General features: G+C 47.3%; 1 pseudogene; it reads right to left on the bottom strand.

Moving 5' to 3' along the window:
• Window positions 1-416: 416 nt before the first annotated feature.
• On the bottom strand, window positions 417-6,009 carry LOC147446058 (calcium-transporting ATPase 10, plasma membrane-type pseudogene; annotated as a pseudogene).
• Between the last annotated feature and the right edge of the window lie 18,682 nt (window positions 6,010-24,691).

Below are 24,691 nucleotides of genomic sequence, written 5' to 3' on the forward strand. Positions count from 1 at the left end.
TCAGAAACCATTCACCATCTCTTCTTTTCTTACGCAGTTACATAGTGAATGAGTCGTATATAATTACTACCATGTATATGATAGTGAAGTGTTTGAGCACACTTAGGACTGTCGAGTACTTTTTTCCCTCACTAGGAGGTTTTTTTCCATGATTTGTATAGATGCTCATAATTCTAGGGCTATCTTATTTTGTATATGCACACTAAGAAATGCATTCTCTATTGTGTGCCTTGAGCTTCTTCTTTATCTCCAAGTTGTGTTTGCATTCTTAAAACCATAATGAAAGAGCACAAGGAACAGAGGATGGAGACTCCTCTTTTGCTTTTGGGGGGGAGAGAGAGAGAGAGAGAGAGAGCAGAGAGAGAAACTCTCTACATGCTATCAAAAGAGAGAGACTTTGGAGATTCAAAAGAGAGAGAAAAAGGGAGAGCGCCCTTGCAAAGGAGAGGGAGAGTGGGTTGTTCCAAGGCCGAGTAGGAGAAGGGAGTACAAAGCGAGAGGGAGAAGGGAGTAGGAAGAGAGAGGGAGAGTGAAGGAGGTACCTGAGAGAGAGAGAGAGGAGTAAGAAGGCACGGCAATGTGATGCACTGCTCATATTGATCTATATGTGTGTAGTTATATGTAGTACGTGAGGAGATGTTATAATCAGTTACGAGGCCAAGTGAGGATCTTGCGATCCAAGCAGTTGTGCCGACTAAGATGATGACTGTGTGGATGATGTGGATTATTATTCTCACACCCACCACTTCTGAAAGGGTGTGCACATGATGGATATTTTCGTCACAGCAGCTGAGAAATGCTAAAATTCCTCCCGCAGTGGATATCCCTTGATAGTAGGATTCGTCACGTAGTTACCCGCAACGTCCCTACTTTCTCTCGCTCACTTGCTATATCTGAGAGCACATAGTTTTTTTAAGGTCTGTGTGGTGCGGCGAAAAGCTTTGGCGACAGCTTCGAGGGAAAGCGGAGATCTGCTGCTTCTAACTCATGTGCGCACCCTTTGAACGGGGATGAGATGAGTCGCCTACAATGCCCCTCTTTTTGTAGCTTCCAAATGCCCCATAGGCACGTGATAAAGAAGCTCTACATCAAACTAAGGAATTGTGATCCATGCAATGAGGATAGTGCGGCTAGTAATGCAATTTGGTGCTTAAAGAAGTTCTACATCAAACTAAGGAATTGTGATGCATGCAATGAGGAATATAGTGCGGCTAGTAATGCAATTTGGTGCTCAAGACATGAGGAGCCCACGTCTTGCGCTGTGACGGCATGCGGCAATTCAACTTCCGCGTCAAGAAGCATCAACCTGTAGAATAGAAGGTTGTAATTGGTTGTCCCTATAGCTTCTTTCAAGGCAAAGTTGTGTGCCTTTGTACATGTTGAGGGTGGAATGAAGAGAGTGGTAAGAGACCTCTTTCTGAGCAAGGACTTCCCTTGTTGCCTCCATTGTTTGCCAAAATTGGCTCCAAGTCAACAACCCACTCCAACTTCTACTCTTGAATCACCCATACCACAAGACAAAGTCTCTGGCTCTCCATCACCTACACTTGTGCCCTCAAGCTCAAGAGTTGTTTCTCCTCCAAGCACCAAGACACCACCCACAAGGCTTGGAGATTCCCATCCCTAGACTTTAAAACTCCATTAACGCACCTTCCTCCTACACAAAGCTTGAGCCCACCTGTATCTATTCCTTCCCCAGCCTCACATGCACCATCGAGAGTAGAATCCCAAATACCCAAGAGCTCACTCACAATGCCCTACCCTTGCTCTTAATCAATGCGTTCAAAGAAACGACATACTAGACATCCCCTAACTAACAATATCATCATGAGTTCTTTTGCCTATCTCATCATCTTCCAAATTTCCACATGCCTTCAAGATGCAAGCATAAGTGAGTACATTTGGAGAGATGTGCTCGTGTCGCATCAGCTAAAAATAGCTCTTTGGCTCAAGACATGAGGAGCCCACGTTTTGCGCTGTGAAGGCATGCGGCAATTCAGCTTCCGCGTCGAGGGTGAGGCATTTGGCAAGTTGAGCTTCCAAGGGGCAAGATCGCTTGATATTTCGTGGGTCCAGAAACATCCTCTTTTCTGGTGCTTTCCAGCACAGAAGGCGTCCGGCCCCTCCTTCCCCTTTCCCTCTGCCTCATCCGGAATTGGACCCCTTGGCGGATCAGAACTTCCAACCTATACTTGCATTGTAATTTGTGAGTCCATTATTTGATTGTTGGTGTCGATGAAGCTGGAGTGTTGTGATCGTACAGGAATGAACTTGGCGAGCAGCGCAATGGGCCAGCTCAGAGACGCCAGACCAATGCAAACCACCCACTGTTGCCAATCCAGCCGAATCGTTGATGCAAACTTGTCTAAAAACTCCACCATTACCACCTGCAAAATGACGGTAGCGGCCACTATCCCCATAAACAAGCGATTTCTTTGAAGCCCGAGGAAAATGTTGCGGCGATATGGCTGGCGTGCATTCATCTCATTGAAGAGTTGGCAAAACACAAAGGTGTTGAAGATGACAGTGCGGTTGATGATGTCGGCATCCTCCTCACCAGAAAGACGCAAGAGTTCTACTCCTTTGAATTGCAATGTTAACAGAATTGTTACCTGGTATATGGCTTGGGCAGCCAAGTTTCTCCACATGGTGTAGGTGATAAGTGGCTCTTTTCGGCCCACTGGTGGTTTGTGCATAAGCTCATCGGTTGGAGGCTCTGTTGCCAAAGCCAAAGCACCCAATGTGTCCATGATCAAATTCACCCACAATAGCTGTACCACTGTCAAAGGCACATCCCCTGACGACACCGCCGCAACAAAGTTCACAGCAAGTGCCGTCACATTTACCGTGAGCTGAAACTGGAGGAACTTCTGTATATTGAAGTTGACAGACCGTCCCCATCTCACCACCTTGACAACAGATGCGAAATTGTCATCAAGGATGATGATGTCTGAGCTTTCCTTAGCCACCTCAGTTCCTTGAATCCCCATCGAGAGGCCTATGTCCGCCTTATGCAGCGCCGGGGCATCGTTAGTACCATCACCTGTTACTGCCACTACCTCTCCCATGGATTGGAGGGTCTCCACAAGCAATAATTTGTCTGAGGGTAATGCGCGAGCGATCACAGCCACTCTTGGTAGATTCTCCTTTCGCTCATGTTCTGTCCAGTCCCTGAAGACTGCCCCTTCCACAGCCATTTGATTTGATGCCATTGTCAAGATTCCACATTCCAAGGCAATGGCCTTTGCAGTGGCAAGGTTATCGCCGGTGACCATCCTAACTGTCACGCCAGCAGCTTTCACAGCGCTCACAGCTTTCTTTACTGAGGGCCGACACGGGTCTTTCATCCCAACCACAGCAAGAAATGTTAGATCAGTGTCTGGAAGACTCCGGCTACGCCCATTGGCTTTACCCCCTGTTACAATTTGATCTAGTGGTAGCGTGGTGTATGCCAATGCCACGCACCGCAGACTGCAAGATGCCATGGATTCAATTATGTCATGAAGCTCCTGCTTTTTCTCAGCGGACATTACCCTCTCAGAGAAGGTCTGTTCTGCAGCATAATTAGTCTGCAGATCCATGTCCACCCACTTGTTGCACATGGAGAGAATAATTTCTGCAGCACCCTTCCAATGAACAAATACCACTTTGTTGGATGTCTCCACAGCCACACCAGCACGCTTCTTTGCCGAGTTGAATGTTTCTACCTGCACAATACTAGATTCAGACCTTGTCGCTTGAAAGTTCATGCCGGCTTTCAAGGCCCAGCACAGAAGAGCTTTTTCCGTAGGTGACCCCACCACTTCCACCTGCATCAGCTTCTCATTATTGTTTGGACCACATTGCTTGCTAGAAGCTTCAACACTTCCTGTGCTGTTTTGTGCAGTGCCTTGAAACAAGAGGCTTCTCAAGTTACAGGGCAACATTTGCAGGAACTCAAATTCCTCTACTTCAGAGGTGAGAGTCTTCCCTGCAACCCATGACTTCACTACAGTCATCTGGTTCATGGTAAGTGTACCTGTCTTGTCACTACAAATGGTTGTGGCAGAGCCCATGGTTTCACAAGCGGCAAGGCGACGTACAAGTGCATTATCCCTCATCATCTTTCTCATGGAATAGGCGAGTGTGAGTGTCACCGCAAGGGGAAGGCCTTCAGGAACTGCCACCACCACTATGGTTACGGCTATAGAGAAGATGTGAACCAGAGCATCCATGATGTCAGTGGCACTTGTTTCGCCAGCTAAGAACTTGGGATCTCCACTGCTACTGGAGTGGCCTGTGAAGTAGAATACAATTAAGATGATCAGCACCAGCAATGCCACAGAGAGGCCCACTTTACCAATGAGGGTGGCTGCTGCAGACAATCGTTCTTGCAGAGGTGTTTCTTCAGTACCGCTGTCATTGCTAAGGAGGGCCATCATGCGGCCCCATTCAGTGTTCATTCCTACACCAGTGACAAGCATGGAGCCATAGCCATCTTGAACCTTGGAGCCAGACCGTAAAAATGCTTGCTCATCAGGGTCAGGCATGTAGTAATCACTCTCACCGGTGAAGCTCGATTCATCAATAGAGAGAGATTGACCCTGCACAAGCAAACCATCGGCAGGTACTTGATCTCCAATATTCAGTTGCACTAAATCTCCCACCACAATGTCAACTAGAGGTACAGTTATCTGGTGGCCACCCCTAGTAACTTGCACTTGAATGTTGTCCCTTTCCTCAGACAAGCGCTCAAACTGCCTAGACTGTCTATAATTGCTCACACCAGTCACAACAATCACTAAAAGTATAGCAATAGCAATGCTCACCCCGTCATACCATCCTTCTTTAATGCCATCTGATTTGATGCCGAATGCAAGCGAGAAGGCGGCACAAAGCATAAGAATGATGAGGGTAGTGTCGTGGCAAGCTTCCCACAGAAAGCCCCAAAATGTTTTGCCTTTCTTCCGAGGGTATGCATTCTCACCAAAGACATGCTTCCGATGCAGAAGAGCGTCGGTGCTATAGTGCGAGTCAGCAGTAGTGGGTAGCCCTTCAATCAAATTTGTGTGCAGTTCTGAAGCCAAACCTTGAAGCCCGCCAAGCTTCTGCGGTATCTCAAGATCCCGAGTTTGGACAATGTTAGCAACCGACGTGACAATGTCAGGATGAAATCGTACATTATTTGAATATTGGCTTCCGTCAGCATGTATATTGAGGCCGATATCGACACTTATAAGGGAAACGTCATGAGCAGGACAATCATGATCAATGGTGACAAAATGGGAAGATTGAAAACGCAGTACTGCAATTACCGCAATGCTCGCCACCTTAAATGTGATGTTGATGCGGCCGAATGTTAAGTCGGCGCCATCGACATTGCTCATGGAGGCAGCACTCATGATGGGCTTCACTGCGGGCAAGATGGAATCAACGTCAACAATGAGTACTGTTGATGGCGCAGTTTCCGCCGGCGCTGTCGAGCTGGTGGGCCAGGAGTAATAATTAGGAGGCATTCTCGAGAGAGAGAGACTGTGTGTCTGTGAAACTTGATTGGAGGGAGGGAGAGAGAGAAAGAGAGAGAGAGCTGAGTGTTGAGATGTGGGCAGTACTCGAAATTTTTGTTACCCAAAAGTTGGCTAACCTAAATTGACACTGGATCTGTGCCTCCATGCTCGTGAGTTCAGTTTTATAGCCCATAACGTTTGCAAATTCCTGGCAGTGCCCCAACTTCCCAAGTCATGGCGGATTGAAGTGCACGCCCCGTTTGACGAACCTCCCCAGGACACGTTTTTGGAACAAGTGAAAGCAAGTTAAGCCTCACTGAGTGCTCCGGAAAAATCAATATCACAAACAGACTAAATTCCGTTTAAGGTAGATTCAAAGGGGAAATTTTTCCAAATAACTAGCATGAGAGTCTACCGGGCAAACCTTTTTCCTCCATTGTAGACCATTTTAGGAGTTTCTGCAGGCTAGAGACACATGGAAAAGGTTCATCAAGGTACACTAGAGACTTTATTACAAAGTGAGACTGAGCAGTTCATGAGCTCAAAAAAAAGAGTAAAAGAGTGAACAATAGGAGACTTAAATAGTACCGCATTCCTCCTGAGCCAGATAAACCAAAGGATAACACCCCTCCATTATCCATATCGTCCAAGTGGGAATATCCACTGGGAAATTCTAGCCTTAAAGCATTAGTACCTGCAAAATACCCAAAGGAGAGTCCTTAGGGACTGCCACGCCTACCAAAATTTGCAGATCCGTTTGGACAAGATTAGCATGTTGTAGTCCTCTTTTCATGGGGTGACCCTCCCCCCTCCTATGGGTCCATGTATACTTCCCAGTTTTTCTTTTAATTCAATTTCTACTTTATTAAAAAAAAACTAGCGTTTTTTGTAATTATTTCTTTAAATTTTTCAAGCAGATTTTTCCTTCTCCCCCTCCCTTCAGCCAATTGTTTTGTTTCTTCAACCGGTTCAAGGCTAAGCTGATCCACATCCTCAACCCTGTGAGAAACTTGAAAGTGAGGAGACGTTCAAGCCCCAAACTCTCATCGTGTAGTTATTGTAGTCGAGGACATTCGCACGGTAGAGTTTAACTTTGCCACTTGAGCTCAGCAACAAGCTTGAACGCAGCTTTTGGTTTCTAGCTCTGCCAAAATTGGCAGGGTTGCCTCAACAAAGCCATTCTCTCTCTTCTCGTCGTCGCTACATGACAAACTCTCTCTCCTCGAATTGCAATTGTTTGTGAGCATTAAGGTAGAAATGACAAATTAATTGACGTTCACTTCAACTCTGTCTTCCTCCCATGTGAAACCTATTGTAGACTATTCCAATCAAGTACTAGGTCTTTAGGGAGTGTTTCTTTACTTTGGGCGCTCTAGACCAAAGACTGTTGGACGGACGTTTTGGCAAAAGGGAAATCCCTTTCAGTACTTAAAGTGGTCTTGAGTGTTGGGCTCCCGTTGATTCGGAGCTCCCGGGGTGACGGTGGGACGGTGACCACCCGATCTCGGCCAACCGTGGCACGGGCCGCGGGGACGCGCGATGGACCCGGAAATGGGGACGACGGACGATGGGACATAGTCCTGACCTATATATTTCTCCTCACCACACCGTCTACGTACTACGGACGCGTATGGGGGTTTGAGAGCGCCCGGTAACGGGAGTGTCCCCCTCCATTTCCTCACATGGAGGTAATCGGGGGAGTTCGCCACGCACGGGGACTCCATGACCCAGTTTCGGGGCCGTCGGCTCATAGTCGGCGGGTCTCTTTCGGCGAGCGTCGGCAAGGCGCCTCATGCGGACAGGTGATCCGTTTTGGACGTTCAAGTACTCCACGAGGAGGTCTTGACTTCCTCTACAAGCTCATCTATGCACATTCACGAACGCACGCCCGACGCGCTCCTCGTTCGTAGACGAAGGCTGCGGCAGACTCATAGTCAGTTCATTTCGGCGAGCGTCGGCTCGGCGCTACACGCGGACGGTATGTCCGAATTGGACATTTAGGTACTCCACGCGGAGACCTCGTCTTCCTCTTCGAGATCAGCCATGCACACTCATGAACGCGCGCCCGTGGCGCTCCTCGTTCTCAACCGACGGGCTGCTGGCAGGTTCAGCCCACCCCGACCCGAGGCGGTCCGGGGTCCATTTCGGCAATTTTCCAAGATAGCCCAAAGTGGCCTGAGAGAGTTCCAATGGGACCTCTCAGATACGCGCTCAAGGCCCGAATGGTCTCGTTCGCTCAACTTGAACATAAAGACGCTTCCGCACTCAACTAAACTTCAACTCCGCGCGGTGCCACCAAGGCTCCCGCGCGCGTCAAGCTAGACGTGATCTCGGGTCGTTTTCTAGACGAGCCCATCAACGAGCCACCAAAGGGACTCAAGTCAGAGGATGCGAGCCTCCCAGCGAGTGAGCTCCAAGTTGCGGGCCCTTGGCCTCTTGGTGAAGGTGTTCATCTTGAGTGTCCCGGGAGTCCCCGTAACACTTGGTATCAGAGCTAAACCCGCGAATTCCAACGGCGGGACATCAAAAGCAAAGTATGCAAAATCTACTGCCAAGAAGATCACAAATGTGCGAGCCAGCGATGCAAACGCACTGGGTCACCAGGAATGTGACCGGGGTTGCAAAGTAAAGCGACTCCAATGGAATGTGGGAAGCCCGGCGGCTGATGCCCAACCGTGGCTCAAGGAATACACAGAAGACATGCCCAACAGGGGTACTTCGAGTCGTCAGGATACGTCGGCTCCAAACTTTCTTCGGCGGGGGCTCTAGGTGAAGAGACCCTCCATGCTAACAAAGCAGCAATCAAGAACAAAGCAGCGGCCAGTCATTGGGCAGCCGCGGGGACACAATGCTAGTGTACCCCCTCAGCTTTCACCTACAATCGGCCTCCAGTTTGATCGGCCCTCAAGATATGCAACTTCTCATCAGTCAGGCTCGTCAGGAGTTGACCAGCACCTTGTGAAGAGGTAAGCGGACCCGGAGTCAATCGTCGCTATCAACCATTGAGCTTCAACCTGGTATTGGTAAGGCTTGGCAGAGCGGCCCAAGGTAAGGGACCGACTCATTCGGATACAGCCTCAGTTGTCAACAAGGGCAGCGAGGTGACTTAGCATTGGCACTTCAAAAGCCTGCGTGGCACAGGCTCAGAGTCACAGTGGCAGTGGCTCAACTTCAGAATGCAGCATATGCGCTTAGACCCCTGTGGCAGGGTCACGGGCAGCGTGACAGGCTGTCCCTTGTTCAGAACATGCAAACCCAGCATCATCGAGCTAAAGGGTACAAGGAATGAAGACGTACAGGGAGTGTGATCCTTGACATGAACATCGACGGCAAGTGCAGTTGTCTACAAGGGCTTTGAGCTCAAATAGCAATCAAGCTTGGACGGCATCTCCAGCTCAAGACATCACAGGTGGAAAGAAAAGCAAAGCGGTTCAGCGGCCAAGGCCTGGGAACCTAGCCGTCATAGCAGCGGAGCTAAGTGTAGCTCTCACCAGAATCACCTGGGCAAGCCCCCGTGAGAAATCGGAACCATAGCACCGTGGATGGAGGGCGTGCTAGGAATACTCCACCCTCATGCATATTTGGGGCGGGAACCTAAAGACTAGCTCAAGGCCACTTCAGAGGAAGTAGGCACAGGTACAAGGATGCTACCACAAAATGTATCAACCGACAAAGGGCACAACGAAGCCGCGAGCTACAAAGCACCCGGGATGGGACGGGGTTGCTCATCCTTCTAAGTATCTCCTGGATTGTGTTGGGCGCAGTTCAGAGACGCGGTGACTTGACGTAAGACAACACAAAGCAGCCAGCCACCAGCCAGAGTTTATCTTAAGATGACCAAGGCCTGCTTCGGCGCAGACAGAGCAAAGGAGTAGAGCCAAGGCTTCTTCACCGTGAGGGGACAACGAGATGTCACCCCCAGCATGTAGTCCAGTGGGACTCTCTCGAGGTCAGGCTAGATAGCCCCCTCCAACCAGCAGCAACAGCAGTAGCGAGGTAGGAGCCAAGGAAGGCCCTCCTCATCAAAGGCAAAGACAAGCCGGCAAGGTAAGGCCGCGCTAAATCAGCGTGAGGTCGAGAGTACCTCTTGAGGAGAACTCAATCGGCAGGTGAAGGCAAACAGACCGGATCCTAGCCCCAATCATCAGCGGTTGAGCCCGGGGCTTCGGCAAAACACCCGAGAGAGGTTGAGCCCCCTCGAGGCAAAACACCCCAACTCAATCAGACGCAAGCAGCAACCAACACAAGCAGACCTTAACAAGCAGGACCGAGTGCCTGCGGACTATCAGGCTACCATAAGAGCCCCTTCAACACACAAGAGACGGGATCTTCACAAGCAGGACATGTGCCTGCAGACCATCAGGCTATGTAAGAGCCCATCAGCAACAGCGAAGCCGGGGACTCGATTTCGACTCGGGTGGACCGCGCACCAGCCAACAACGAAGCCGGGTACCCTGAAGTGGGCAGACCGCGCACCAAACCATACAGCAAAGCCGATGACCCAGAAGTGGTGGACCGAGCACACCCTCGAAGCCGGATGACCCTGAGGTGGTGGACCGAGCACCACAGCGAAGCTGGAGGCCTGCGAGCGGGCGGGCCATGCATCTTTTTCCTTAGCACACAGATTCGGGGATAGCCCCCCACAAAGACGGCTCAACGCAAGGGCCACATGAGGACGGCCCCCTCTCAAGAAGGCCAGAGGTTGAGTGATGCCTCCCGCAGTGACGGTCTACGAGATAGCACTGCTCATACACGCAAGCCAACATCAGCCCAATCAGAGTGGGCACATCTTCAACAGAAGAAGGCAATCAAGGCTATGTCCACCCCGATGGTGACATAGACCTTCAAGCAAAGACACCTACATTCGGGCTCAGACAGAGCCCCTCCAAGGTAAAACAAGCAGATATGCCTACATCAGGCTCACAAGGAGCCATATAGGTACCACGAAGAGTACACCTACATTCGGCTCAGACAGGAGCCTCAACAGGTACACATGCATCCAAGCCCAACATTCGGCTCAAGATGGAGCCTCAAAGGGCACACAAGAAAAGGAATGTGGTGCGACCACATCGGGCTCAAGAGGAAGAGCCCCACCATCACCCCTCTTTCTTTCAACCGAGCTTCAACCCTTTATCCAGATTGCAGCGGATCTAAACAAGGGAAAACATGAAGACCCAAGATGAGTGATTCTCAGGTTTGTTTTCGTCGGCCAACGAAGGCAGGTTTGTTAAGAACAAGTCGAAGTTCTTCCAGAACTACACAGATATATGTGAGCACTCAGGCTCAATCAAGCGACAAGCTTCAAGCAGATAACAAGGACCAGAAGCGGATCGGCCAATCTTCTTCTCTACGAGTTACCTACTTCAAGTCTTGCCCTCAAGTTTGCGAGACTCATATCCGAACTTTCAGGTTCAAGCGAGTCCTGAAGTATGCCAAAGCTTCAAGGTATCAATGGGATTGTCCCTCCGGCAGTCTCAGGAAAACCTTGGTTTGTATGCCAAGGAAGATATCAGCTAGGCTTCATCTTTTTGGTCAAGGGACGGACCGGTGCTCAATAAGCCTAAAAGGTACCTTCTGCAACGTACCTTACTTCATCGAGCAGGTAAGCTCACCTTCGTCGCCATCCAGGAAGGAATCAGCACGAAGTCAGACAAATCAGCTTCCAAGAAGCAGTGGGGATCAATGCGACTTGATTCTCACACAAAAAGACAAGAGCTGCATCGTCACTGCAGCTACAGGTAAAATATCCGGAACAGACAGGTTCCTCGGCATGGATCACGCAATCACTTGGTCTATGCCCCCCCAATGTACATACATCTATCATTCAAAGCCCCAGCAAAAGTGCCAAGCGGACTTGGTATCCACAGCTTTTTCTGCATTCAGCAAGCATGGCTGTTTGAGTTAGACATCTGCCTCATCGGTAAGACCGCTCATGCAGCCCATTTTGGATTTCGTAGACGCACGTAGCTCAACACCCTCCAAAGCATTAACCAGGGAAATTCCAACCCTAACAATGCTACTCTCGGGACGAGAGTTTTCTAAGGGGGGGGTGTATGTTGGGCTCCGGTTGATTCGGAGCTCCCGGGTGACGATGGGACGGTGACCACCCGATCTCGGCCAACCATGGCACGGGCCGCGGGGACGCGCGATGGACCCGGAATGGGGACGATGGACGATGGGACATAGTCCTGACCTATATATTTCTCCTCACCACACCGTCTAGGTACTACGGACGCGTATGGGGGTTTGAGAGCGCCCGGTAACGGGAGTGTCCCCCTCCATTTCATCACATGGAGGTAATCGGGGGAGTCCGCCACGCACCGGGACTCCATGACCCAGTTTCGGGGCCGTCGGCTCATAGTCGGCGGGTCTCTTTCGGCGAGCGTCGGCAAGGCGCCTCATGCGGACAGGTGATCCGTTTTGGACGTTCAAGTACTCCACGCGGAGGTCTTGACTTCCTCTACAAGCTCATCTATGCACATTCACGAACGCGCGCCCGATGCGCTCCTCGTTCGCAGACGAAGGCTGCGGCAGACTCAGAGTCGATTCATTTCGGCCAGCATCGGCTCGGCGCTACACGCGGACGGTATGTCCGAATTGGACGTTTAGGTACTCCACACGGAGACCTCGTCTTCCTCTTCGAGATCAGCCATGCACACTCATGAACGCGCGCCCGTGGCGCTCCTCGTTCTCAACCGACGGGCTGCTGGCAGGTTCAGCCCACCCCGACCCGAGGCGGTCCGGGGTCCATTTCGGCAATTTTCCAAGATAGCCCAAAGTGGCCTGAGAGAGTTCCAATGGGACCTCTCAGATACGCGCTCAAGGCCCGAATGGTCTCGTTCGCTCAACTTGAACATAAAGACGCTTCCGCACTCAACTAAACTTCAACTCCGCGCGGTGCCACCAAGGCTCCCGCGCGCGTCAAGCTAGACGTGATCTCGGGTCGTTTTCTAGACGAGCCCATCAACGAGCCACCAAAGGGACTCAAGTCAGAGGATGCAAGCCTCCCAGCGAGTGAGCTCCAAGTTGCGGGCCCTTGGCCTATTGGTGAAGGTGTTCATCTTGAGTGTCCCGGGAGTCCCCGTAACATTGAGCTCATTACTAAAGTAATTCTCTCTCTCTCTCTCTCTCTCTCTCTCTCTCTCTCTCTCTCTCTCTCTCACAGACACACACACACACACACACACACAACAAGACTAAAAGATAACTCTCCACAACTCTGAAAAAAGTAAAAAATGTTTCTATATATATATATATATATATATATATATATATATATATATATATATATAGTTATTTACTTATTCATAAACTCACAATTGTGACTGATTGTTTAGAATGTCACCAAGAAATATACAAATCAATCTCAAGCTCATGCCGAGCCTTGTTTCAAATATCTTTTTTTTTTCCCGGTGTCGCCACCAAATGGTGGAGGTTGAGATTATATTAATAGTAACACCATACAATCTCTCCAAGCTCAAAATGAGCCAAAGAGAGTCGAAAAGAATAATCAAAGGTTACAGCTAGTTCCACGCTTATCCAATAGATACTAACAAACCATACTTAGCATCAATACTTAAGATTTCCGAAGACCTTTCATGGATTTCCACCCCAATAAAAGGGCAACCTCAAGATGCAGCAACTCAGAAAACTACTATATATTGGCTAAACGGGGAGCCACCCACCGGAAGAGACAAAACAACCTAGCATAACAATGCATCAAGAAAGGACAAACTGCAGCAGAAGGGGGGGAGTCTGGAAACTCCGTCACCTACATGTTCCGAAAAGCACCACCCACAACGCAGAACCCGCGACCGATACAAGCTGCCACCAAGATCGGGCATCGTCGCTGAAGGGGTCAAAGGAACAAGATAAAAAAGGAGACCCATGGGAAGAGAGCGCAGAACCACTAAAGCCAAGATCCACCAACAAAACCTTCGATGAAGCAGTAGGCTTTTAATGGGGAGCCAAGCCCCAACACATGGACCCTTACTGCCACAACGATGCTAACCGATTGCCACCCGAGAGGAAACCCGTGAGGGAGAACTCCAAGCCCAGTCTCCAAAACTGAAGACAAGCAACATGTAGACTCACAGCCGCCTTTTATGCTCTTCACAGAGCCATTAGGGACAACCTTCAACTGTTCCAAAAAGAAAGGGAGCCGGCAATGGGAGAATTAGGAAGTGAGGTCGAGAGCAACCCGGTACCTCACCACAGAGTCACCGCACTCTACAAGATCCTTGCCATCAAACTCTAGCAGACAGCGTCGCCGCCCATCCTGCCGCAAAAAACCATCCATGAGACCCACCCAGCTCCATGGCCTCGTGCTTTTTGTAAGAGCACAAGGGGACCGTTTCATGCTCACACGGTTGGTTAGATAGGGCCCCCTTCTTGTTTCTCTTCTATGTTGAGGAGATGAACAGATTTTTGACTTCATAGGAGGTTATTCTGCAAGGACTGCATTTGCTTGTTAGGGGAGAGGAGCTCTTGGATGCTGAGTTTGCAGATGACTCACATATGAAAGGGTATCAGAGTGAACAGTAGGAGGATTAAATAGTATTGCATCCTCCTGAGCCAAATGAACCAAAGGATAGCACCCCTCCATATCGTCCAAGTGGGAATATCCACCCCTTTACAGTTCCCAAGCAACAAGTCATTGACACCCACTGAGTGTGAGTTGATTTCCATAACACATAGGATATAGGGTTGGAGAATCTTGGTAGAATCTATACAGAGTACAATTGAAGGGTGTTTTCAACTTGACTTTGGCGTCTTGGGAAAATCCCAATTTTCCTAGCTCTTTCACATGTCCAAATCCCAAATCAGTCTCAAGCTCATGCTGAGCCTTATTTCAAGATATCTTTTTTTTTCCAGTACCGCCACCAAATGGAGGAGGTTGAGAATATAATAAAAGTAACACCATACAATCTCTCCAAGCTCAAAATGAGCCAAGGAGAGTCAAAAAGAATTATCAAAGGTTACAACCAGTTTCAGGCTTACCCCTTAGATACTAACAAACCATACTTAGCATCAATACTTAAGGTTTCCATAGACCTTTCATGGACTTCCACCCCAATAAAAGGCCATCCTCAAGATCCAGAAACTTAGAAAAAGACCATATACTTGCTAAACGGGGAGCCACCCACCACAAGACACAGAACAACCCATCATAAGAGTGCATCAAGGACGTATCTTCACGAAAGGGGGGGAGTCTAGAAACTCCATCACCTGCATGTTTCAAAAAGCACCACCCTTGCAAAACCCGCGATCGATACAAGCTGCCACCAAGATTGCACACCGTCGCTGAAGGGGCCAACCGAACAAGACAAAAAGGGAGACACATGGGAAGAGAGCACAGAACCACCGAAGCCAAGATTCACCAAAAAACTGTTTGATGTAGCAACAGGCTTTTAATGGAGCCAAGTCCCAACATATGGATCCTTACTTCCACAGCACTGCCAACTGATTGCCACCTGAGAGGAAGCCCACGAGGGAGAACTCCAAGCCTAGTCTCCAAAGCTGAAGACGAGCAACATGTAGGCCCAAATCCTCCTTTTATGCTCTTCCCACAGCCAACAAGAACAGCCTCCAATTGCTCCAAAAAGAAAGGGAGCTGGCAATGGGAGAATGAGGAAGCGAGGCCGAGAGTAGCCCGATACCTCACTGTAGAGTCACCGCGCTCCACAGAATCCCTGCCCTCAAAACTCTAGCAGAAAGCGTTGCCACTCGCCTTGCCGTAGAACCATCCATGAGCACCTTTCACATGTCCAAATCCCTTGGTGCATTATCAACTAGAGCATATAGCTGTGCTTTATCTTTATTGGGTAGGCCCAATTACATATAACCATGTATGTCCACTGCTTACATCTTTATTGCATCCTCCACTTTTTATTGAGCTTCTTTTTTAGACTTTCTTGAACTCCTTTTTTAGGTATGAAGGTGAAATGGATGTTTGCAACAAGCTATGCGAACTGAGCCTTATAGAAATTAGACCTTGGAGGAAGATGCAACTTAGACAAGACTGATTGTAGCCTACTGACACACCAAGTTGCATCCTGAAGTGCCTCTATTGAGAGTGGTTGATGAGACTGAAATAGATCTCCCCAATAGGAAAAATCTCTCCAAGCTCAAATGAGCCAAGGAGAGTTAAAAACAATAATCAAAGGTTACAACTAGTTCCAGGTTTATCCACTAAATACTAACAAACCATATTTAGCATCAACACTAAGGTTGCCGAAGTCCTTTCATGGATTGCCACACCAATAAAAGGCCATCCTCAAGATGCAGCAACTCAGAAAACGACCATATATTGGCTAAACGGGGAGCCACCCACCGCAAGAGACAGAACAACCCACCATAACAGTGCATCAAGAAAGGACATCGGAAGGGGGGGAGTCTGGAAACTCCATCACCTGCGTGTTTCAAAAAGCACCACCCCCACAAAACCCATGACCAAAACAAGTTGCCACCAAGATCGGAGATCGTCGCTGAAGGGGTCGCGTGAACAAGACCAAAAGGGAGACGCATGGGAAGAGACCGTAGAACCACCAAAGCCAAGATCCACCAACAAACCCTTTGATGCAGCAGCAAGTTATCAATGGGGAGCCAAGCCCCAACACATGGACCCTTACTACCCACAGGGCTGCCAACTGATTTCCACTCTAGAGGAAGCCCCTGAGGGAGAACTCCAAGACCAGTCTCCGAAGTTGAAGACGAGCAGCATGTAGACCCACAACCACCTTTTATGCTCTTCACATCGCCTGCACGGACAACCTTCAACTGCTCCAAAAAGAAAGGGAGCCGCCAATGGAAGAATGAGGAAGTGAGGTAAAGAGCAGTCCGATACCTCATCCCAGACTACAACATGGCACGTAGAAACCGGCAAAATACCGATGAAATAAAGTTAATTTCAAAACTAAAAAGCGTTGAAATAGGCCTCGGACGAGACGTCGGTATAAGTACCGGTCTATTATGTGTCAGAATAAATTATGAAATGAGCGTCGAAATATGCAGTGAAATAACAGCCAGTAATACTATAGCATATTCCGATGCGTCTACAGAGGTCTATATCGGCGCTTATCCCATACTCTGCACCAATGACCAAACCTGCAATTTTTTTGGGCAGAGAGGGCTGGGAATTGATGCTACATGTACTGCAGCAAAAGAAAACAGCCCTCTGTGCTCAAAGGTAGAGTGCACAAGCAACCGCACTCCACCTACAAGCTGACACTAAAGAGAGAGTGTATGGCAATTAGCAAAATTGTAAGAAAAGCATAACCACAAAATCAAAAGCTTGATCATGGCATAACAGCATAAAGATTTTATAACCATAAATAAAACATGAGTCAAAAATTGCAAAACCATAAACATAACCTGTTTTCCATATCATAACCATTACCATAACTTGCTTGTCATACCATAACCATAACAGCCATACCATCATTGCAAAACCATAACCATAACCATCACATGATTGCCATACCATCATAGCAAAACCATAACCTTGACTTGACTGCCAAATCTTAACCATAACATCTGTGCCATACCATAAACATAACCATAAACCACAAATATAAGCACTACAAGTCTGTACATATGCAAACAATCATTGAATGATAAGACCCTCATGGTAATGCCTCCCAGTCGACGTCCTCTCCCTCCTCCTGCTTGCAGCAGTTGGGTCAAAAAGGCCACAAGTCCATGCGTGTACCCATACTTCTCCTGTCGGCGTGTCGAGGACGCTTCACAGCAATTTCCTGCAAAATTATGGTTTAATCATTAGATAAATCTTCAAATAACATATATATTTTCAATAATTTTAAGCATACGTAAAATACTTACAAACTCATGTCGAAGCATATCATAGCCTCCACTCCCAAGATATGACGCTCCAGTAGACTCCAAACGTGGTCTGACTGCATCTCTCTGCTGCTGCTGAAATCTCTGAGGATTGTCTTGTGTCTTTCGTGCAATCCTCGCCCACTCCTCTGCGTCCAACCATGCCGGCTTGGGATTGTCGTAATTGTACCTGTCTCTCACCTCTGACCGACGGGGTGACATTGTGGACTTCGCCACGCTCAAAATCCAGGAGTTTGAGACTGGATCATACCCCTCTGCCGGCCTGTACTCTCTGTGAATGGCCTTGACAATCTAATTATTTCTTTCAACATTGAGGTTATCCCAAACCTCCATCAATGACCAAACTGAATCGTACAAATCTGTCGAATTCTCTTTCGCATGGCCTTTTCGACCCTATCCGTCACAATAGTCCCATCCCTGCTCTTGTACACCTTGCTAGGATCATGCTCGTGTGATCCCCAAGGTGTAGGTGGTGTGCTAATCGATAAACTATCTACTGAAGAGAGTGGTGGACGCTCTCTTGATGGTGTGGATGCATCAGTAGAACCGAGCAACCACCCCCTCCAGAACAATGTCTACCTTGTCTCGAGGATGAACCACCCGTCGGTGTAGGGGGCACACGAGTCCCAGAGCGTAGGGGGCACACTAGACTCAGGTGTGGAGCCGCTCGGTGTAGGGACCACACTAGTCCCGGGCATAGGGTCGGCCGTAGTAGGTCTAGAGGGACCTGCTGCCCAAAGGTGTTGTGCCATCGCGATCTGCTTTGGTGTGAACTGAGACAAAAATGAGCACATCTTCTCGGGTGACATGCCGACCGGAGTGACAGGAAAAGTAAAACTAAGAGAAAATGGCTTATCGTCATCGTCCATGGCTAATCATACACAAATAACACCCACAAAATATGTTAGTTTACATAAAAAATTCTTAATCAATACAAATAACAAATCAACAAAACTGCTACACAAATGAATGAATCTAAAGTGTATTGTAGACTAATAAAAAGAGTTTCACAAAAGAGTTCAAAGCAAAAATCATTAGTTAATCTCTCATCCTTATGAGATCTGATGCACCAAAGATGTCTATCTGAATCTGTACTTCTGCATCTTCGTCATCGAACTCTACTTCTTCGTCGCTCTCCGCATCAACTTCAGTATTTGACACCTCATCTCTAGGTTCAGACAATTTCTCATTGGTGACATCCACCTCAAAATCTAAGCTTAAAGTTTCCGTCGGTCCTACGCTTTGTTCATGAATCACCTCTTTGACCTCAATGTCCAATTCTTCACACACTTGCTTGCTACGTGGAGTAACTTGAACGACATAGAGCTAGCAGGGTTTAGACAGATCATTCTCATGATTTTCAGTCCATAGTGGATCGTGTATGAACACAACTTGTTCACAATGCTGTGGAAGTACAAATGTATCCCGCGCATTTGTCCACACCCACCTAGAGTTCACTTGAATCAATCCACTCTTGTCTTTCCGCACAGTTTTATTAGAGACGTTGGTAATAACTTTGAACCACTTGACATCAAAGATAAACATATTAAAATTTCTAAAGCTAATCTTCAAGATGTCTTGGATGTAGCCAATGTATTCAAGCTAACTAGTCTCTGTATTCTCATCCCTGGCACTACTCCTACTTTCCACGAAGCTTGCCCTAATACCATTGTCGAAAGTGACCATTTGTTTGTCGATCTGTTGCACTCTGAAGTGTTTTCCATGTGACCACAAAGCTCCATATTTGTGATACTCAGGAACTCGGCCCACATCCTGTAGGTCATCTCTTTTGGTCTTGCTCTCCCTTTTTCCAGTGATGGTTTTCCATAGGATCTCCCCCACATTTTTGAAGATGTGCATGTGGTCGAGCAAATGATTAATCAGCAGGTCACTCCAGTACGGGAGTTCATGGAAAATAAAAAGTCTTTTCATTCCAGGTGACATCCAATCTCCCCTCTCCAGCCACATGTTTTTCCAATCGCTCACTTTCAGTGGATGCATGTCATGTTTGCATATGTTTGGTCCACGTAGCTCATGTCCTTCAGGAAAAAATCTACCATGCTCCTCGTAAATTGTCTTGCTCAAATGCTCAGAGCCGTGGAAGCCATGTTGAGGACCCCATTTTGGACATGCATGATTTCCCGAGTAACTCAAGCCTGAATCATCACAAAATTAAAATATAAAGCGTTGGCATGGCCAGGAATCACATTTGTTTGAGGGTTCTAAAGGCACTTACTTGAGCACTCACTGAAGCCTGGCCAATCGTGCATGGTCCACATGAGAATGCCTTGCACATGTACATTTCATCGTCCGATTTGTTGGTACATATCAACCACATGGATTCACGTCCACAAGATTTGGAGCTCTTCTATAAGTGGTTCTGGATAGACGTCCATGTTCTTTGCTTTGTACTTTCCTGGGACGATCAATGACAACAACAGATGGCCCTTTTTGATAGCGAGCCATGGTGAAAGATTATAATTAACCAGAAAAATAGGCGACGTGCTCCATGACAAACTCCGTAATCCGAATGGGTTTACTCTGTCCATTGCCAGACCAAAGCGGATACATCGAGGCTCATTCTTAAATGTAGGCCAACTTTCCTCTATGTGCTTCCATACACGAGAGTCAGCAGGTACCCGCATCACATCATCTGTCGATCTAGTATGCCATGTCATCAAAGCGGCTATGGACTTGCACCTGAACATGCTCTTTATTCTTGGAATGATAAGAAAGTGTTGAAGGACCTTTGCAGAGATAAATTTTACTTGCATGTCCTCCCTGTACCTGTTTGATCCACAATTGGGGCACTGTTCCACGTTTGCATACTCATTGCGAAAAAGTATACAATCATTACGACATGCATGTATTTTGTGATAATGCAAGCCCAAATTAGCAAGAAAATTTTTAGCGGTTAGACGGGTAGGGGGCATGTGATTCCCTTCTAGCAAGATTTGCTCATGAGCAACTTGTCGTTACATGAACAATTCAACCCCTTGATCACATTACTGAACTATAATTTGCACTTTATCATGCTTAGGATACAATGTATTTACCTGAAACCCTTTTCTAGTACACAGCTCCGCTATGCCGACACATACTGAAAGCACAAAAACAGACTCATTCCATGGCACACAAAACCCCTTTGCTTCGATCAACGAAACCCTTTTCTAGTACATAGCTCGGCTATGCCGACACATACTGAAAGCACAAAAAAGACTCATTCCATAGCACTGACTGATCGGTAGGAGGGTCTCACATCCGATACTGCTGCAGAAGGGGGGGAGTCTGGAAACTCCATCACCTGCATGTTCTGAAAAGCACCACCCCCACAAAACCCGCGACCGATACATGCTGCCACCAAGATCGAACATCGTTGCTCAAGGAGCCAACCAAACAAGACCAAAAGGGAGACGCATGGGAAGAGAGCGCAGAACCATCGAAGCCAAGACCCACCAACAAACCCTTTGATGCACCACCCCCACAAAACCCACGACCGATACATGCTGCCACCAAGATCAAACATCGTTGCTCAAGGAGCCAACCAAACAAGACCAAAAGGGAGACGCATGGGAAGAGAGCGCAGAACCATCGAAGCCAAGACCCACCAACAAACCCTTTGATGCAGCAACAGCCTTTTAATGGGGAGCCAAGCCCCAACACATGGACCCTTACTGCCACATGGCTACCAAGTCATTGCCGGCGAGGGAGAACTCCAAGCCCAGTCCGAAGCTGAAGACGAGCAACATGTAGACCCACAACCACCTTTTATGCTCTTCATAGAGCCAATAGGGACGACCTCCAACTGCTCCAAAAAGAAAGGGAGTTGGAAATGGGAGATTGAGTAAGCGAGGCCGAGAGTAGCCCAATACCTCACCGTAGAGTCACCGCGCTCCACAAAATCCCTGCCCTCAAACTTCAACAAAAAGCATCGCTGCCCGCCTTGCCGCATAATTATCCATGAGCACCTCACGGCTCCATGGCCTCGTTGGCTGCAAAGCAGCGACGGGGTCGCTCCTGTGATGGGTGAGTCTAGGAGAAATGAAAAGCGTCATAAAAGTCAAAAGAGAAAAAGGATTTGTATGTCTATATAAAGCGGTCACCTTGCATGCAATGTGTGAGGAAATTCATTTTCTTTTTCCCTTTACTTTAGCATCATTAGGAATAAGGATGAGTCCCCGGGTTCTTGGAGCATTCTTGCTCCACTCCCAGCTTACAAGTCCACAAGAGCGGGGGGCTCAATGGTGCGTCTATGGCAGGGTGAGGCATGGACAATGCTCGTTGGGGGCGTGGAAAGTTGTGGGAAGTGGATGTGACCTTCTCTTGGGTGAGGGGCCAGGTTGCCCTACCTTTGCGATTGCAGCCCTCCTTTACCAATCCCTTATTGTTTGGCACTAGGAAGAGATTTCTCCTCCCGCTTCCTCATGGGGAGGTCAAAGGGCGGTCAGGTGGGATTGAGTTCCCAGCTATGGGTTCGTTTGCACACGGCTGGGTTATGGCTCAGGGTATGGTGACCTGGATCTGCTCTGAAGGTGGAGCAAGGCGACTGTTGTAGGGCTGCCTTGTTCTTTGGCAACCATAAGAATTGATCGGATTTGATTGTTGTATTGGAGATTCCATCAGGTGCTGATTTCGAAGTTTGTCTCCCGCCAATGCCACTATGGTTGGAGGGAGATGGTCCTGACGATTGGTCGCTTATTTTTGGGTATATCTTTCCTTGGCGATTTACTCTTGGCAAGATTGGGGGTGTGCTAGAATTGTAGTTGATGTTGTGTTCCTCCTTGTAGTCTTAGCATGATCTATGTATATAGGTTTTCATCCTCCTTGTAAAAAGCCCGGCTTATTGGACTCCTTAGTAACTCTTGTTGGATGCCCTGACTGAGTTTGAGCAAGGATTTTCATGTAATTCTTTCTGGCTTTTATTTTAGTCACTCACACTGTGTGTGAGTTTTGCAAGAAAAAAAAAGATTGAGCACACCTAATTCTCATCCTAATTTTCTATTTTTATTTTGCAAAACTCACAATTTGTGAGTGAATTGTATTAATCCCAACACCAAAATTACAACACGACCTCAAGCTCATGCCAAGCCTTGAGGTGCTGAAAAATACAAATTGGATGTCTACAGCCTCTCACCGAGGCTAATCATAACCGTCTTTATAACGTAGGTGAGTATAGTTCAAGGCTTTTACTTATCGTATGTTGACAACTTGACATGGGTAGCCCTCAACCAATCACCCAAGTCTTGATTATCACTCTGCTTTCTTGTATAATCTCTGAGAAGCTTGCCACCTCAAGATCTCCTTCAAATAGATGGAGATTTCTTGCCTGCCATATATGGTGAAAGAAGAAGTACCTAAAAATTTGAGTGATAAGAAGAGCAATACTTCCCATCTCCTTGTCACCAAGGAACATATCAATTTTGAAGAATCTCATATGCCATGTCTTTTGGACCCACTTGCAGATTTTTCTAGCCAAGCCTCTAATCGCGTGGCCATAAAACCTAGGAGACTGAGATGTCGGATCCACCACCCTGCCACCCTATATCTAGGCCAGCTCCTAGCCCTAGCCACTTTTGGATCCTCAGTCCACACTGGTCTAGTTCTAGCCCCTGGCTCAGGTCCCTGATCCCCTAGGTAGAGCCTTGCTCCTTAGGATCCTTGTCCTGACATTACTCCCCCCTTGAGAAGCGTTTTTGTCCTCGAAAACAAGAGTGGTGATACACTAATGTGTTCCACACTGGCATCCTTCATGGATCCAACTGTTCATTTGACTCGAACATGGTTTAGTGGGAGGTTCAATGAAATCATGAGTAACATCCTAATTTTCCACATTGTTGTCCCTTTGCAACGGTCTTGGTGTAATCGGCTCATATTCAACATAGCGTGTAGACTCCATTTAAAACTCACTTGAGCATGCTAAATGAGTTATCACAACTAAGATCTACTCGAAAGAGTGCCTCTTTCCACTTTCCATGAAAGTAACTTGCTGACGTAACTCATCAGCCACCAAGTTTAAGTCCTTGACTTGTTACCTTCTCGTATCAGTAAACAACCCCGCCATAACTAGTGTTCAAGGCTGAGAACTTGAATTATACATGAAGCCCCAACTAGAGCAATAAATGCCTACTAATTGAATTTCTTGGTGCCAACATGCACACTTTGCATATCTTTTAGCACAAGGTTACACTTTGTAATCTACCTATCCCCTTGGATACTGACAGCACTGAGGTGTGTTTCCCCAAGGTTTACAAACAGCCTTCCAAAATGACTGGTAAACGGGGATCACAATGTTGTACTATTGTTGGGGAATCAATAATGGCATGCATAACCATCTTAGTTATTTGAAAGATCCACAAGCACCCAAACCGAGCCATGACCTCTATTGGTGATTGGTAAAATTCAAAGTAATCTTGTAGAGATACTGCACATAGAGTACAAAATGATTCATAAGCAATGAATGTGATGAATATGCATGCCTCTCCAAATCAGTCTTTGCTAAACACTAGGGCCCATAACACCTAGTGTGCATGCATTTAGAAAAAACATATCTGAACATGCATATCCATGATCATAGTTTCCAATGCTTATGGCGAATGTGATGCTCCTAGCACACATTAAAGAGGAGTGTAAATAGTTCTAAAAAGAAACTAAATACTTTCTACTGCAATCATTTGCAAGCCTTGCTCAAATGTGTGAACCATAATAGAAGGTAAAACATTAATCACTTCTAGGTACAAACAATGAAACTTTTTGATTAACAACACATAGCCTTTCCATAAGCGTAAACAACCATCAGTTAATCTTCTTTAGCAGCACTTGTACCTTAGCAAGTCATTTTGAGTATTCAAAAATTTTTGGCCACTAAAATTTTTCCTAATACATGGTGATGAAAATGGTCTCAAAAACGGATTTGACCAGCACCTAGGGACTTTACCTAGAGACGTAATTGATATGACAAGTGCTAGTGTCAGTCCTAGAGACTCATATTCTCCACATGCATGTGGAATATGTCTCATGTAAGGATGTTTGAAAAAAAGAACATCCTTCAAGTAAGAGATGTACTTGTGTGTGGAGGTAACTGCAAACACTCTGCGACGTGAATGAGAGGGACCCTCATTATCCTTACTCCACACTGGCTAAACCAAAATCCTTGAGTTCCTAAACCATGTTGTATCCCATATGACATCATGTGCCAAATCAAACCCTAGAAGTGGCTTTAGAATTGGGTAATGCAGAAACTTATTTTGAACTCTACAACTCAAATTTGTTGGCTCTTACATGACCTTCTCATCTCTCTAAAGAGCAAAAAATGAATGAGAACATAGAAGTTTATGCATCTACTTGGA

The sequence above is a fragment of the Adiantum capillus-veneris genome, chromosome 12 (assembly GCF_014529385.1).
Source record: "Adiantum capillus-veneris isolate H3 chromosome 12, ASM1452938v2, whole genome shotgun sequence".
In the NCBI taxonomy this organism is placed as follows: Eukaryota; Viridiplantae; Streptophyta; class Polypodiopsida; order Polypodiales; family Pteridaceae; genus Adiantum; species Adiantum capillus-veneris.